Source organism: Dipodomys spectabilis, unplaced genomic scaffold, assembly GCF_019054845.1.
Source record: "Dipodomys spectabilis isolate Male_0828 unplaced genomic scaffold, ASM1905484v1 ptg000197l, whole genome shotgun sequence".
NCBI classification, from domain to species: Eukaryota; Metazoa; Chordata; class Mammalia; order Rodentia; family Heteromyidae; genus Dipodomys; species Dipodomys spectabilis.
The window spans coordinates 18,785,170-18,800,545 of record NW_024870874.1 but is presented as its reverse complement, the minus strand read 5'-3'; the positions used below and the strand labels follow the sequence as shown (position 1 = coordinate 18,800,545).

Sequence of the window (15,376 nt, the reverse complement as noted above, 5' to 3'; positions counted from 1 at the left end):
AAGAGCACTAAGTTGGATGACAAAGCTCACCACTTTCCATGGCATTTTCAGGTAGAGAGCTATAGAAGACCCCAACAGCATGACAAAACTGAAGCCAATCATGTTTGTGTACTGTGATTGATTCATTTTTCACATTGCTCTTTGAAGTAGCATTTCAAGATCTCTTTCCCCTTTCCATACTTGGGGCATTTCCCTGGACAGGGGCACTTCCCTGGACGGGGGCATTTCCCTGGACAGGGGCACTTCCCTGGACGGGGGCATTTCCCTGAGACTGGTCCCTGTTAGCTCACCAATGATAATACTTTTTGAATGTATTATCTAAGGTAGAATTGTCCGGAGGCTGGAAATCAAATGAAATGAGTAAGTCCTGGTCTGCGAAGTGAGCACCTACTCATCATCCTTCAGGTCATTCATATGAAACTGGGAATGAGTGAAGAGCTGGACAGTTGCTGTTTAACTGTGTTATTGTTTACTTGGCTTCCTTTACAGTATGTATGGTCACTTTTGCATTTCCTCTTACTCTTGTTTTCAAGAGAGCCTTCTGAGCAGGGGCTTGTACCAGCTCTTGTGGCAAACAGATGCAAAAGTAAGTGTTTGGTAGATTTATAGAGTTCCTTCCACAGGACAGGATGTGAGCTCAGTTTGGGTACAGTGATATGCCAGCCTGAGGTGTGTTGGCAGTACTTATCTGACAGCTTCTACATGAAGCCATCACTGGGGTGCCATTAAATGTGCCTGCAACCTCACATCACTGAACCCTTCCCAAGAAAGACATTCGCTCTCGAGTGACTGTGTCACATCCCAGAGCCCAGGAGAATGAGGGACCTGCACTGGTAACACACAGTAATTTAAGAGTTACTCTACAGGTCTTGTAAAACATCCTGGTAAATTCTCTTGATAAACCCTTCTGATAACTGCGAAATTGCTTTGACTCAACCTTGTGGAAGAAAGAGTAAGACACACACCCATAGTGGGAGCAGGAAGGTTTCAGGAGTGTGATATAGAAGCCAGAGAGGTGAGAGGAATGGTAACACTGTTGTCACAGAGAGAGGAGCACAAAATAGAAAGATGTAAGACTTTTCACTGACAGTATTATAGAAAAAAATAATAGTGAGGGGAAAAATGTCTCACATTTGATAAAGGGCATGTCTGAATTTAAGCTTGGTAAATGGGAGCTGTAGGTGGAAAAGAACTACATTTTCAGTACTGTCTAGAGAAGTTAGCTATCTTGCATGATAAGGATTCTGGTGGAACACATGTGGAAATTAAGACACAATTAATTTTCTTATAAAACCATACACGCCTCTGCTAAAACTGCAAGTTTTTATGCAAGTCTATTAAATAAAAAGAAAAAGGAAAAGTATCTTTTCATGTCCTCTTCCCAGGAATTACAAGTGTTAATGTGAAGAACACTTCTGAGTATATTTGAATTTTTTAATGCTTTTGTCTATAAAAATCTATTATTCAAAGTGTATACTATACTTTGCCTCTCTCTTTTTGTACCTCTTGAGCTTCCTTTTTTGCCTTCTTTCCCTTCCTTCCTTCCTTCCTTCCTTCCTTCCTTCCTTCCTTCCTTCCTTCCTTCCTCTTTCTTCTTTTTCTTCCTTTTTCTTTCTTTCCTATCTTTGTATTTTTCTGTACAGGTACTAGGGCTCAAACTCAGGGCATGGGCACGGTCCCTTAGCTTTTTCCCTCAAAGCTAGTGCTCCACCCCTTGAGACACAGATCCACTTCTAACTTTTTGGTGGTTAATTTTCCAATAAGAGTCTCTCAGACTTTCCTATCTGGGCTGGCTTCAAACCTCAATCTTCAGATTTCAGGTTCCTGAGTAGCTAGGATTACAGGTGTGAGCTCCTGGCACCTGGCTTTGAGCCTCTTTCTATATAAAGATGGGATCTGTATCAAGATCTCATTTATTGTTAAAGGGGTCAGAATATACTTTTATAAGTAGAACTCTAAGATGAAGCTTCAATTGTCTGACAGAAAGATAAATTAAAAGAAATTAAAAGAAAATAAAATCATAGCTAACCAAAGAACTTCATATAATAAGTAGTAAGGTACTTCAACAAAATGGAAGTCTTTAGAGGTTCATTAGAAAATCTACTTACTAAAAATACAAAGGAAATTCATGTAGTGATCCTATGGTACTAAAAGGTCTCACTAATGTATTTCTGTGATTTCTAAATTTATGTCTCCCCCCCCCCCCGCCATTATGTCATAAACTCCAGCATAGTAAAGCCATGTTTTATTCCATAGTTATATTCCAACTTTCTGGCTTAGTGTCTGGCACAGACTTTCAGTACTTAAGGAATGAACACAAGAGAATAAGAGGAAACAAAACCACGTGAGTTTTTAGAGCATTTGTTCATTGCAATTGCCCAGTTGTGGATACTAAGACCTGAGATAATTTGCCTAAGGTTGCCTTTTGTCCTGGTAGGGCTCTCAGTGAATCTAGGGTTCCTATTTTAATTAGAAAACTAGTCAAAAACAAAACAAAACTGTGAGACTCTAATTAGTGAAGTTTCTAAAGCTCCTAGAATAAACTAGAAATACCAGAAGCAGCTCTGAATAGCTGTTTCTTTTATGAGAAATGGAATGAAAGGATAATTATAAAAGCAGTTTATTAATTTTGTCAAGGTACCTAGGAGACAATGAGGTTTTCATGAAATGTAGCATTTTTCAGATGGTAAGATTTGATGCTGGAGTGAAATGTAACCATCCTTTCTGTTTGTTTTAAATTCTCCCTGTTCTTTTTTGGGGTAGGAAAGAGCAGAGAGGGAAGGAAAATTTTGATAAGTGGAGTGAGCATTACTGCAGAGAAGAAGGTGCTCTGCGTGTGTCATTTGATTTTTTTTTTTATCAAAGTTCATGAGGTGCATGAAAAGTAGTGTCTGAAGACTGCAAGAGTGCCCCTGGTTAACTTGAATCTGTATCCGGAAGACAAGGGCTTCAATTAGAAAGCAAGTTCTTCTTCTCTGAATTAGTAAAAGTGTAGATGCAAATCCTCCAGGGCTGTGGCCTCTGTCATGTCCCACTCTTAGACTCTTGACAGTTTCCCTCTCTTAAGTCTACAATTTCAAGGTGGCTGCTAGAGCCCTGACCATCACATCGACGTTGCAAACTGGAGGGAGAAGGAGGGTAGGCAAAACGCCTGTAAAGATTCCTGGCCAGCTGAGTTCAGCTGACGCGAACGAGTCACTCACAGCACTGTTCACATGGGAGCAGACCTGGAAATGTAGTTTGGTTGACCATATGTCCTGCTGAAAAATCAGGATTATTGAAGTAGAAGGAACGCTGTTGGGATAAGCCACTGATAGTTTTTCCCCTGTAGGGTATCTTCATTTGTCTTTACTACAATATGTAATAGGATTTTTTTTTAAATCAATAGAAAGTGCTAAATTAGTCATTTGCTATTGATCACTAGTGGTATGGATTTGGAAAAAAATAAGGCTGAGAAAAACTAAGATACACTTAGGGATATTCACAAATGTCTATTAGAAATACAGGAACACTGAGAATAAATAACATAGCTTACACAAAGCAGACTACAATGCTGAGCCTTAGAGATGCAGTTTAAATCTCTAACCTCAGCCATCGTTTTTCAGGATTGTGCTCAGGTGTGGATAGATTAGTGGAGATTCAGGCTGTGAAGGGTGGTTGGTTATTCAGAGAGAATCCAGGCTGTAAGCCAGCTCCTGGCTTACTCTCTCCCAGAGATAGAATCACACACCTCATTTTAACAGGGAAAAAAAAAAAAAAAAGTGAGGCTTGGTTTAAATAACCCAAACTATTCCTTGGGGCACATTTCAGAAAAGCAATACTGGATCTGATATACTATGAATCTGAACCACTGTTGGCCATTTGCAGGCAGTTTAAGTATTGTCTTTGTATTTACTGTCCTATGGACAGCCTTCTCCTGAGCAGGCAGGGGTAAGAGTAAAAGAGAGCAAAGGAGAGAGGCAGGAGATGATAGAATCAAGGCCCTGGGTTACAGATGTCCCTGTCATAAAAGGTTCTAGGTTCTTTAGGATGCCAGCTAGCTGCCCCATGGAGCCCCTTCTGTGGCTGAGATTTTAGTTTGTTCCACTGATCCTCCTGATGTCCACGCAGGGGGAGGGAAAGCACAATGTAAAACAGCATTCTCAGGAGAAATGCTAAAACTACCATATACTTTCTAATTTGGACCATTAGTGATTTAAAAAAAAATAACTCTTGAAATTGTTGTGGTAAAAATGTGGTTGTATTGCAGAGTCAGCCTCTTAATTCTGGGTAGTTATATAAAAAGACAAGACACAGACTCTTTAGCCACCTGCTGCCACTGAGTAAAAAGACTATTTTGAGGCTTGCATGCCTGGAATTATGTCCGAGCTGCAATTAATGCAGAATTAAATTTGGCTCCTAAGTGCTTCCTTTCACCTTGAGGGAAACAGATTTGCATATATTTGTCCGATCATGTATTACTACACAGTTCCTGGGTGTTACAGCGAAAAGGATAAATAAGACTTCTTTGTATTTTATGGATCTCCCCCCCCCCCCCCCCCACACACACACATACAGATACAAGGAAAGTACTAGGGCTTGAACTCAGGGTCTGGGCACTGCCCCTTAGCTTTTTTGCTCAAGGCTGATACTCTTAGCCACAGCTCCACTTCCTGCTTTCTGCCGTTTAATCAGAAAGTCTCATGGACTTTCCCTGCCTGTGGCAGGTTTTGAACTCATATCCTCAGATCTCAGCCTCCTGAGTAGGTATGATTACAGGAGTGAGTCACAGGCATCCAGCTTAATAAGACTGTTTTGAACCTTCTGCTTTTGCTGGCATTGGTGGTGTATGTTCTAAACCTATGCTTAAGTTGACTAGCCACTAGAACAGCACTGTATTAGATGGGCTGTATGTGGAGAGAGATCTGTGGTTCTTAAGGGTGGTTGTAGATCAGTGTAGACAGGAAAACAACACCATTTTGACCAGTCAGCGCATGCCCAGCATGTGCCTGGTTAATTCTTGCTGCCTCTCACTCTCAGGTGCCTGTCATGGGGTTGTATGACCCATATGTGATAGTGAGGAGACGTCTTGTTCCCTGGGGAATCATCTCAGGCCACCAGAATTGCAGTGCTACTTCATTCTGTGAAGAACTACCAAGAGCTAATTACTAGTTTTTCTGCTGACCTTTGTGTCTTCTGAACTACAGGTATGATCACAGTGATGGCAGGAAGACAGAAATGAGATTCAGACAGAGACTCAGAAAATATTGCAAAGACATTGTATGTGTATGCATGTTTTCTTCTGATCTAATTTAGAGCTTGAAAACAGACACTTCAGATCTAGCACTAATATATATCTGTGCCTGTGCATTGTAAAAAAAATTTTTTAAGGACAAAGTTGAGCAAGTGTATCACATATTCAAACACGGGGCTGGCCAGGACAAAGAAACTTGGGAGCCATGCCACTGTGTTCATTCCCATTCTTCTCCCTTACTGCCTGAAACTTTTTTTTCTGGGTATCAGATAGGCAGATCTACCTCCTCTCCCATTAGGCTAAAATCAGCCACACAATTTTGAGCATTATTTTATGCTGTCCGCTCAACTCTGGCAAGTATGATAAATTGATTCAATAAAGCCCATTGCAAATTCCTTCTTTTCTTTCTTTACTCTAGAAGTGAGAAAACAAAAGTACTCAGGTTCTCAGGCTCTTTTTTGCAGTCAGGATTGAACTTGATGTATAATTCAGGCTAAATGTATGAATGTGAATTTCTGGAGAAGGCTTTTCACCCTCTATCTTCCTACCCCCTTTTCCTTTCTTAGAATGTGGGTGTAAAAACTGGAGGTACACTGAGACCAAAAAAAACCTAGGTACCAAGGGACGCAGGGAAGAAACAGACAAAAGGGCCTTATTGTTTGATGGTATGTTTGAATAGCTATGTCAGCTCCAGATTTCCATCATCTACTTTTCTTAGTACATGAAAAAGAAACAACATCTTTTAGTTGAAGGCACTGTTCACAGCCTTAGGTCTCACTGTGCAGTCATTGCTCAGGGGTGGAGAACATCCAGTCCATGGGTGATACAGGACCTGAGGAATCACTTGGTTCATGGTGAAATAGATACAGATGCTTCCCGAATGCTTTTCTTGTCAGTTGCTCTTAGTGGTCTGCCTGTATTGTCCCAAAAATGTTATAAATATCCAAAGGGCCCTTGCTAGGAAAAAAAAAAGGCTCCCTATCCCTTAAGCAATCTTCGTGGGCGGGAGGGGGGACATTACAGGCTGCAGTGTCTCAGCCTGAAGTTATTTCTGGGAGACCTAATTCGTGTCATATCATGTCATATTTTATATTTCTCCTTTTTTTTTTTGGTCGGTCACGGGGCTTGAACTCAGCTGGGCACTGTCCCTGAGCTCTTCAGCTCAAGGCAAGTGCTCTACCACTAGAGCCACAGTGACACTTCTAGTTTTTTGGTGGTTAATTAGAGATAAGTGTCTCACAGACTTTCCTGCTTGGGCTGACTTTGACCCATGATCCTCAGATCTCAGCCTCCAGAGTAGCCAGGATTACAGGCATGAGCCACTGGTGCCCAACTATCATATTCTTATTGTGGCTTTATTTCATGTATATTAGATATAGCTCTCTGCCCTGTCTTATTGAAGTATAGTTGAATACAGTTCAGAATTGCTGGTGTCCCTCTAATATTATTTCAGTGAGTTGGTGACATCAGGAGTTTTGCTTAGTGTAATAATGAAGAAGACAAGGTATCTTCTTGGTAGGGCTTATGGACTAGCAGAGACCACATGTAAATACCTGTTGTCAGAATATGTGGGAACTTTAGTCCGCTCTCCTGTATGACAACCAAATGTTGTGGCTTGAAATAACCACAGGTTATTCACCTGTTGGTTGTGCAGGTCACCAGTGGGGCTGGCTTAGCTGGGATGTCCTCAGCACGGGTAACTTGGTATCACCAGGCCAGAGGGGGTTTTGACTCAGGGCAGGATTCCAAGAGAAAGGTTTGGGGTTAGAAGTGTCATATTGGAATGGCCACATGCATGGACCACAAGTCAGAAGCATGGCCCAGATCAAAGAGATGGGGAAGTACACTCCATCTGTTCATGCTGGAACCCAAGGGGCATGAATTCAGAAAAGGGGAGAAAGAATTGTGGCCCATTTTTGTCACCTACCGCGGGGATCTGACAGAACAAGTGGCAAAAATAGCAACAATTTTCTTAAAAGTATTTCATCTGACATTTTCAAAATTCAGGATAATAACATATTCGTTTTCCACTAGTGGTGAAAAAAAATGATACAATCGTGATGTCATCAGTTTGAGAATCATTTTCCAGTATTGGCAATTTCTTCTCTTTCCTGAACATTTGAGCTTGTTTCTTATGAGTTTAAAAATAGCCATAAGAAAATGTGGCTTTGAGAAAGGAAAAGTCGCATGTCAAAAAGTGCAGTATTGGAATAGTGGTTGAATTTTCATTGCATTTCTCTTAGACTGAGGGGTTTTTGTTCCCCTCAGGAACTTCAACAGGAGACTTCAAAATTAAAAGCCCAGTGTTGGTGGCTCACATCAGGAGGCTGAGATCTGAGGATCACAGTTAAAATCTAGCCCAGGCAGGAACGTTCATGAGATTCTTACCTCAGCTAATCACCAAAAAGCCAGAAGTGATTTCAGTGGTAGACTGCTAGCTTTTAGGGAGGGAAAAAAAAAAGCCCAGGGACAGTACTCAGTCCCTGAGTTCACACCCCAGGACTAGCACAAAAAAAAAAAAAATGGAAAGGGGTGGAGTTGGAGTTCCATGATCTTTTTAAAACTATAGACAACATTTATTGGAGATTTACAGTGTAGAGTGGGAATTAAGGCCATGAGAAGTCTTGACATTAAAATACTTCTGTACTTTATTCGATGTCATTGGTTCTAACTTGGAAAATACGATTTTTTTAAAAAAAATTTGTTGATGTCTGTTTTGTGAAGAAAAACTCTTGTTAAGTGGCCCAGTCTGGGCCAGGCCCACAAACTAGTGAGCCTCCTGCCTCAGCCTTCCAATGCTTGGATTACAACTCTAGGGGCCAGTAACTTAATGATAGGCTTCAGCACTCTGGATGCTGACCAGGCTGGCAGACAATGTACACAGCACTCAGTGGTGCTTGGCTTGCTAGGGAAAAAAAAAAAAAAAGAACTTGTTCTTTGCAAGAGTTGCATTTTTAATGGCTTTTTGAAACAGTTACATGCTCCCAGGTTCTATCAAGAAATTATTATATGTGCAATCCTGTTTCCTATCCAAAGGATGCTATTAGGAAATCATTGTTACTGTCCCTATTTGGCAGATATGAGGCAATGTGTTGGGGTTCAGAAACCTGTTCAGTTCCACAAAGGCACACCCAGGGATTGGCAGTGTGACCCTGCAATCCTTCCTCCTAACCAGCACACTATAACAACTGTGCTGCAGAGTGTGGAGTGCTGGATGGGGTAGTCGTGTTGAGTAAGACATTCAAAGTCTCACCACAAGATGGGCCCCGCTCACGCCTGTAATCTTAGCTACTCAGGAGGCTGAGATCTGATGATCATGGTTCAAAGCCAGCCAGAACAGGAAAGGCCACAAGCCTCTTATGTCCACGAAACCACCTAAAAACCAGAAACGGATCTGTGGCTCAAAGTGATAGAGTACTAACTAGCCTTGAGCAAAAAAGCTCAGGGATAGGACGAAGGCCCTGAGTCCAAGCCCCATGACCAACAAAAAAACCCAAGTCTCCCCTGAAGTGGATCCTGAGATGGAGCCCAAGCTGGTCTGATTCCATTTTGAGCTTTGCCTTTGTTTTAGGGATTTTAGACTCAATGGGCCTAGTTCCCAGAGTGGAAAAAAATGCATCTAGTCCCCCTTCCCTTAACAACCTAGCCCACCCTTGATTGTTGAGTTAAAGACTGACCCATAAAACAGGTAGGTTGTAACTTGGCTCAAACTGGCGACACCCACCTTTTGCGCCTTTTGCAAGTGCTTACAGTAAACTCCGCCTTTTGCCCACCAAAAGGTAGACCCACCTTACCCGCTAAATTTGGGTGCCATTTTTAAACCAAAGTGATAGGCTAGACAGCCATTACAGACAAACTGTAACCTCATTGGCCACCTGCCTGTGGTCTGGTATGACTGTACAATCATTTGTGTGTTACGATCTCATGGGTCACCTGCTCATGGCCGGGCTCAACCTTATGGATTTTGCCTTTAAAAAACAAAAGAATGGGGGTCGCTCGGGGTCACAGTGTCAGCTCTCGAACCTGTGCTGCAGCCCTGACCGGTCAGTGTAGGAACCTTCTCAATAAAGTTGCTTCTTTGTTAATAACTTCGTTGCGGTGGGCTCTGTCACTCCGGAGTACTAGTACTAGGCAGTACTAGTACTGCCTGAGTAGGGGTCTTCTACTGCACCCCATGCACTTCGCTAGCTGTGTTTGGAAATGTTTGAATATAAACAATAAAAATGCAAAATTTCTTCCAATGATACTTCATCTATCCTATAGGATAGGTGACAGGAATGTCCCAAATATAAAAAAATTATATTGTTATTTTGGAGACGGTTCACCTTCTAGGAACTCATTTCATTTAATAAAGAAAGACAGCCTTTATCCGATTTTTTGATAGGGCTAAAACATCTAAAAGATACTGCCATTCTACTTTGAATTTAAGAGATCTACCTTCTCAAAGAAAATCTTGGTGGGAAACATGTTTTATGCTCATATCAATAAAGGTTTCTGTCTGGAAGGAAGAAATTAATAAATCAGACCTCTAATATTTGATTTAAATCACATTTACCTGCCACAAATCCATACCACTGCCAGGCAAATCATGTCAAAAATTTCTCTTGTTGTTGATGAGGCAGGAGACTGTGCAGAAGGAATATGAGTGGAAGGGTTTTTAATTTTAGGCTGTCAAGCTCCTTACAGACATAGAAATGATAAGCCTTATGCAAAGCAATAACCATTCATTGGAAGGCCACCCTTCAAGATCACAAGCCTCTTTCTTCATCTGTTCTTTGTGGGTCTTTCCCTTTCTTAACTCTTTTTAACTTTTGGGGAGGGCAGTATTGGGATATTAACTGAAAGCCTTGGACATGCTGGGCAGGTGCAATACCATTTCACTCATACCTCCAGATCTTTTTACTTTATTTTTCAGGTAATATCTTGTGCTTTTTGCCTGGAGTAGGCTTTGAAGAGCCTATACCTGTGGAAATTTTCTACACAGCTGGGATTACAGATGTATACCACCATACCTGCTGAATTTTTATGTTTATTTTTTTTTGTCAGTCATGTGGCTTAAACTCTGGGCCTGGGCACTGTTCCTCAATTCTTCAGCTCAAAGCTTGTGCTCTACCACTTGAGCCACAATGCCACTTCCAGTGTTCTGGTGGTTTATTGGAGATAAGACTCTCACGGACTTTCCTGCCTGGGCTGGCTCAGATCTCAGTCTGAGTAGCTAGGATTACAGGCATGAACTACCGGTGCCTGGCTGTATTTTTATCTTTTATTAACATGTTAATTGTATAGAATAAGGATTTCATTGTGACATATCCATACATGCATAAGAAATACTTTAGTCATAAAAATTATGGAACAGTTTGATCTGTGAATTGGGTCCATGATACTCTTCTCTGCATGTCCTAATTTTAGGGTTTTGTTGTTTGTTTGTTTCGGTCTTTCCCTTTTTTGGTACTGAGGATCAAGCCCAAGACATTGCACTTGCTAGGCACACGTTGTCACTGAGCTACATCCCAGCCCTAATTTTAGCTTATATGCTACCAAAGCAAAAAATAAGTTCTGTTTTTAAGGTCATCTTACCCAGGTTTTTTCCTGGACTCCTTAGACTATGAGACTTCATATATCAACTGTTTAGAAGGAATATACACATACCTTCTTAAGAAATAAGAGAGGAGATATTCCTTATTTATCTAAATTTAGTTATTGTGAAATGATTAGAAACAGTCGATGAAAGTATGTCCACTACAAATTGTAGGGTTCATCAAATGACAAACTTCATTGCAATGATGATGTTAAAGTAGCATTCATGTATGGTTAATAAATAAGACAGCAGCGTGTACAAACAAGTACTGTCTCAGGCTAACACACATAATGAAAGCAGCCTTTCTGAAATTACTGTACTTTAGACTTATTTTCTATTGGGGGAGGCACAGTGCTGTGTTGCTTGGCAATGTGGGAAGCCAGATTCTTGGGGGAGTTAGGGTTTCACCCGTGATTTGTAGACAATATTGGCAGCATCGCTAATTTGGAACACTTCTGTAAGATTATAGCTACATTTAATTATGAAAAGTGGTATTTGCCATTGTTCTTCAAAGACACTGATGGTTTTTCATGTTGAATGGCAAGCTAAATAGTGGATTATTTGTGTATTGTTCTAGGAAGCAGTAGCTTTCCAGCCTCAATGTGGGTTCAGAATCACCTGAGATCCCTGTTAGAAATGCAGCTTCCTGGTTCCATTCAGGACTCTACAAATGACTGCACAAGTAACCCTAGAATTGGCCTTTGTCCAGGGCTTCACAAGACAGTCAAGTGAGTTGAAGCTCTCTCCTCAACTCCTAAACAGCTGGATCTGGAGCTTCAGCAGCCCCTGGGGAGCATCACAAATCACCCACCCCCTCCCCACTTTCTCTCCTTGCCAAAGCCAGTCTTCTCATCCTCCTCTTGATGGACAGGTCCTTACAGTAGTATGGGTGGGCTTCAGTATGCAGTAGTACAGAGGGTCACTCAGGGAAGCTAGAAAGTCCAGATATTGCAGCAGAATAGAAGGAGGGGATTGGTTTCCAAAACTCAGATACATCCTTCTAGAGTTCCTTACTTCCCCTCTTGTTTACCTACCATTCCATACTGTGAACAGTTACCCAGTCTTTGAAGGCCTTTGTTTTAAAAGGCTTTTCCTATGCGCCTCTGTAGTTTTCATTATTGAGTAAAAGGAAATGAAGATTGTCATTATATCAATAAGGTCTAAGTGTGCAATGATGCCATTTAAAACTAAGTGCATCGCCAGAGCACCAGTTAATCATTGCGGCAGAAGAGACTCACCAAAGGACACACAAAGGGAGGGACAAGCCTTGTGGAGAAACAGGATAGATGCAGTATCCAAGTATCTCCTGCAAGAGATTAATTACGGGAGGAAAAACAGTGACTTTGATGTGCAGAAACCATGCAGAAGTGATCAAAGCCAACATCTAGAAAGATCTAGCTGCATAAAGTAGCCCTGGAGGCCTGCTCTGAGAAGGGCTCCTTGCTTATGTGGAATTCTTGCTAATGGTGAAGGAACCCAATTCATCACGAAAAACTTCACAATCCCTCATTGTACAAGGCTTGCCAAAAGTTTCTGACCAGTATCTTTCAGGGATATGAAAGTCATAAAAGACTTGGGAAGACAAGGCAGCAGAAGCTCATGCCTGTAATCCCAGTTACTTTGGAGACTGGGATCTGAGGATTGCAGTTCAAAGCCAGCTCAAGCAAGAAAGTCCATGAGATGCTCATCTTTAATAAGCTACCAAAAAGCCAGAAGTGGAGCTGTGGCTCAAGTGGTATAGTGCTAACCCTGAACAAAAGAATCTCAGGGATGAAGCCCAAGTCCTGAGTTGGACCTGATGCTGGCACAAAAATTAAGGGCATGATGGGGATGGGGGAAAACCCTGGTAAAGGCTGAGAAACAGTCACAGGTTAGAGGAGACTAAGGAGCCACAGCCACTGATTGCTTTATGGGATCCAGGGTCAAATCCTAAAGGAGAAAAAGAACCTTAGTGGGGAAAAAATGTCCTGTAGTTTACTTTGTACCTATTACTGCAGCTACTAGGTATTGGTACTGTAGCACTGTTTGGTTGTTCTCTAGATACCTGTGCTTTGGGTATGATGTTGAGATGAGGAGACAGTTAAGTGATCTGTGAGAAGCTCTTTTTTTTTTAACCTCTTTTTTGTGAGTCTAAAATTACAATCAAAAAGGTGAAAAAAGTACATTTGTGTAATATGTATGTGTAGGGGCATAGTATGCAAGAAAAAATATAAAGTCTCTACTCAGGCCAACCTCTTCTGTATATATCCTGCTTCCCCAGATACACTGTTCTGGCCAAATAAAATTTCATTTGTTGTTAATTAGCCCCCTTGTGGGTAAGGGGGAATACAGTCTTTACATCATTATGAAATATTTGAAGCCAGCATAACCGCTGGGTGCCTCCCCATACCTCATTTTAAGGATGAGTGAATCCCATGCTCCCTTTGTGGCCCTTCTTACCTGTAACTCTTATCCCCTTTTCCCTTCTTATCCCTTCTGCCACCACCTAACTGCTGTCCCTTGGAGATCATCAGTGGAATATGTCACTCAGTATTACTAAGTTCACTTTTTCAAATTTGGTATAAATTGCAGCCTGCCACGTATCTTCAACTTGGCATTTTTTCAATTTGTCTATAAATTACAATATGCCTATTTCATTCTTGCCTCTACTGTATAAGCCCTCAACATTTATTCATCCTCTAGTTGGTAAATATATATTGATATGTTCTAGTTTTGATTTTGAATGAGTAATGTGTATTCTTTAGAGGTTTTTGGAGCCAATGGAGACATCTTATCTTTCCAAATTTAGGTAACCCTTGTGGGCTTCCATTATGATTATTTTAATTTCCTATTGTGTTAGATGGAAAACTTTTTGAGAAGACATGTACTATTTTGATAATTAGGATCTGATGTTGAATGAATAAAGAAAGACTTTAATTAAACACTACCTACATGTTTTTCATATATTTCTGTTTATCTCCTTGCTATTTATGTAATATTGTTTCCTGGTGATTTTCATTATTGTGAGAGAGATTTCTACAGTATGAAACACTGTCACTGATGTGAACATGTGAGGCCTAAGCTTTATATGCTGAGTTTTCAGGCAAAACATGTTCGGGTTCTTGTGTTTAACCTCCTGTGGGAAATCTTGACACCATCAGCCTGCATTTGACATTATGGGGGCTTGAGCTGGGGGGAAGGGAGAGGGGGAGGGAGTGGGAATGACTGATATCACAAGAACTCTTGCTTCTGTAGGTCATTGTTGTGAGAAAGCATCGTATTTATTTTAGATCATTTAGAATTTGACCACTTAGAATTCTTAGTGGAATTACCAAAATTAGCTATTTTCCTCTGACGTTACTTTACTTTGATGTTGGTCTTACTTTGCAAAAACACCTAGATTTCACAGCTCTCTAAAATGACTTCTTTGGCCTCTGTAGCAGTGTGTGTGGACAGTAGCTGTGCCAGATCACCATCCCCATTTTATGGGCTACAAACACTGAGATGGAAGCTGGGGGGAGGTGGTAAGAGTGAATCAGGGTCACAGAACAGAACCAGAAACTCAGTCTTTCAACCCAGTCCTGTCCATATGCCACAACATCACTGCTAAAAATAAGCGGAGGTAGTAATCCAGATGATACTGCTTTGTCCACATGTTAATAGATAATTCAATAGCAGAATGCCTATTGACAGCCAGTCACAGCAATCTGGGAGTTTCTCTTTGTTGTTAGTGATATGTTAGTAACTACCTCTGCTGTTAACCTCCTGGTTAAAAATGTTAAAAGAAGAACTTAAGCCAAACATTGGGAAAGAAAATCAACATGACCAGTATATATTGTAAAGGAGAGAAAATCTTGCAAGTGTAAGAGGAAGGTATGATATAACCTAAAGTTACAGTATCCGGGAAGATAAATGGCTTTTGGGTAGCTTTAGACCCACAGATGGATTAAAACCTCTCCACATATAGACTAGTGCAGTTGATCACTCAAATTGCAATTTTTAAAAAATGCAGAAGCAGTCCACTTAGAATATTGTCTTCGTGTCAGAAATGCACCTTTGTGCTTGAAAATGATAAAAAATTACAATCGATCCTTACAACTGTTCTGTTCATCTTTATTGATCAGGTGCAAGAAAGATAAATCGTAGCCCAAATAAGATTATAGTAAGTGTTAGCATCATAGGGGACTATAGGTTGATAGAAAGCCATTCATCATCTCAAATGGTGACCTGTCGGTGGCTCCAGCCACCCTGAGCCTGATGTCTAATCACATACCTATTGATTTTATCTACATCCTAGAAACCTGGATGTGACTGTCATTGGGCAACCCAGATTGTGAAATGCAGAGGGGTCGCTGGTGTGAAGAGGGTTTCGTTTTCATCTTCTCCCCAACTGCCAATGATTTATTACAAAATAAACCACTGTAGTCCTGCCCACGGGTGAAGCCTGAGTGAGGGGGCGAGGGTTAGACCTATGTATCACAGTGTTGAGTTCTTTTGTATTGCTGTATATTTTGCAGGGGAGTTCACCGAGTCTGAGAGAGCTCATCTAGCCCTACCGGAGGAGTGGTTTCTAAATAGCCAGTCAC

At 41.1% G+C, this 15,376-nt stretch overlaps 1 protein-coding gene across 2 annotated transcripts in view; it reads left to right on the top strand.

The window, feature by feature from the left end:
• Window positions 1–15,376, top strand: part of Chchd3 (coiled-coil-helix-coiled-coil-helix domain containing 3) — a 264,171-nt gene that overhangs the window by 197,515 nt on the left and 51,280 nt on the right. The window lies entirely within an intron of this gene.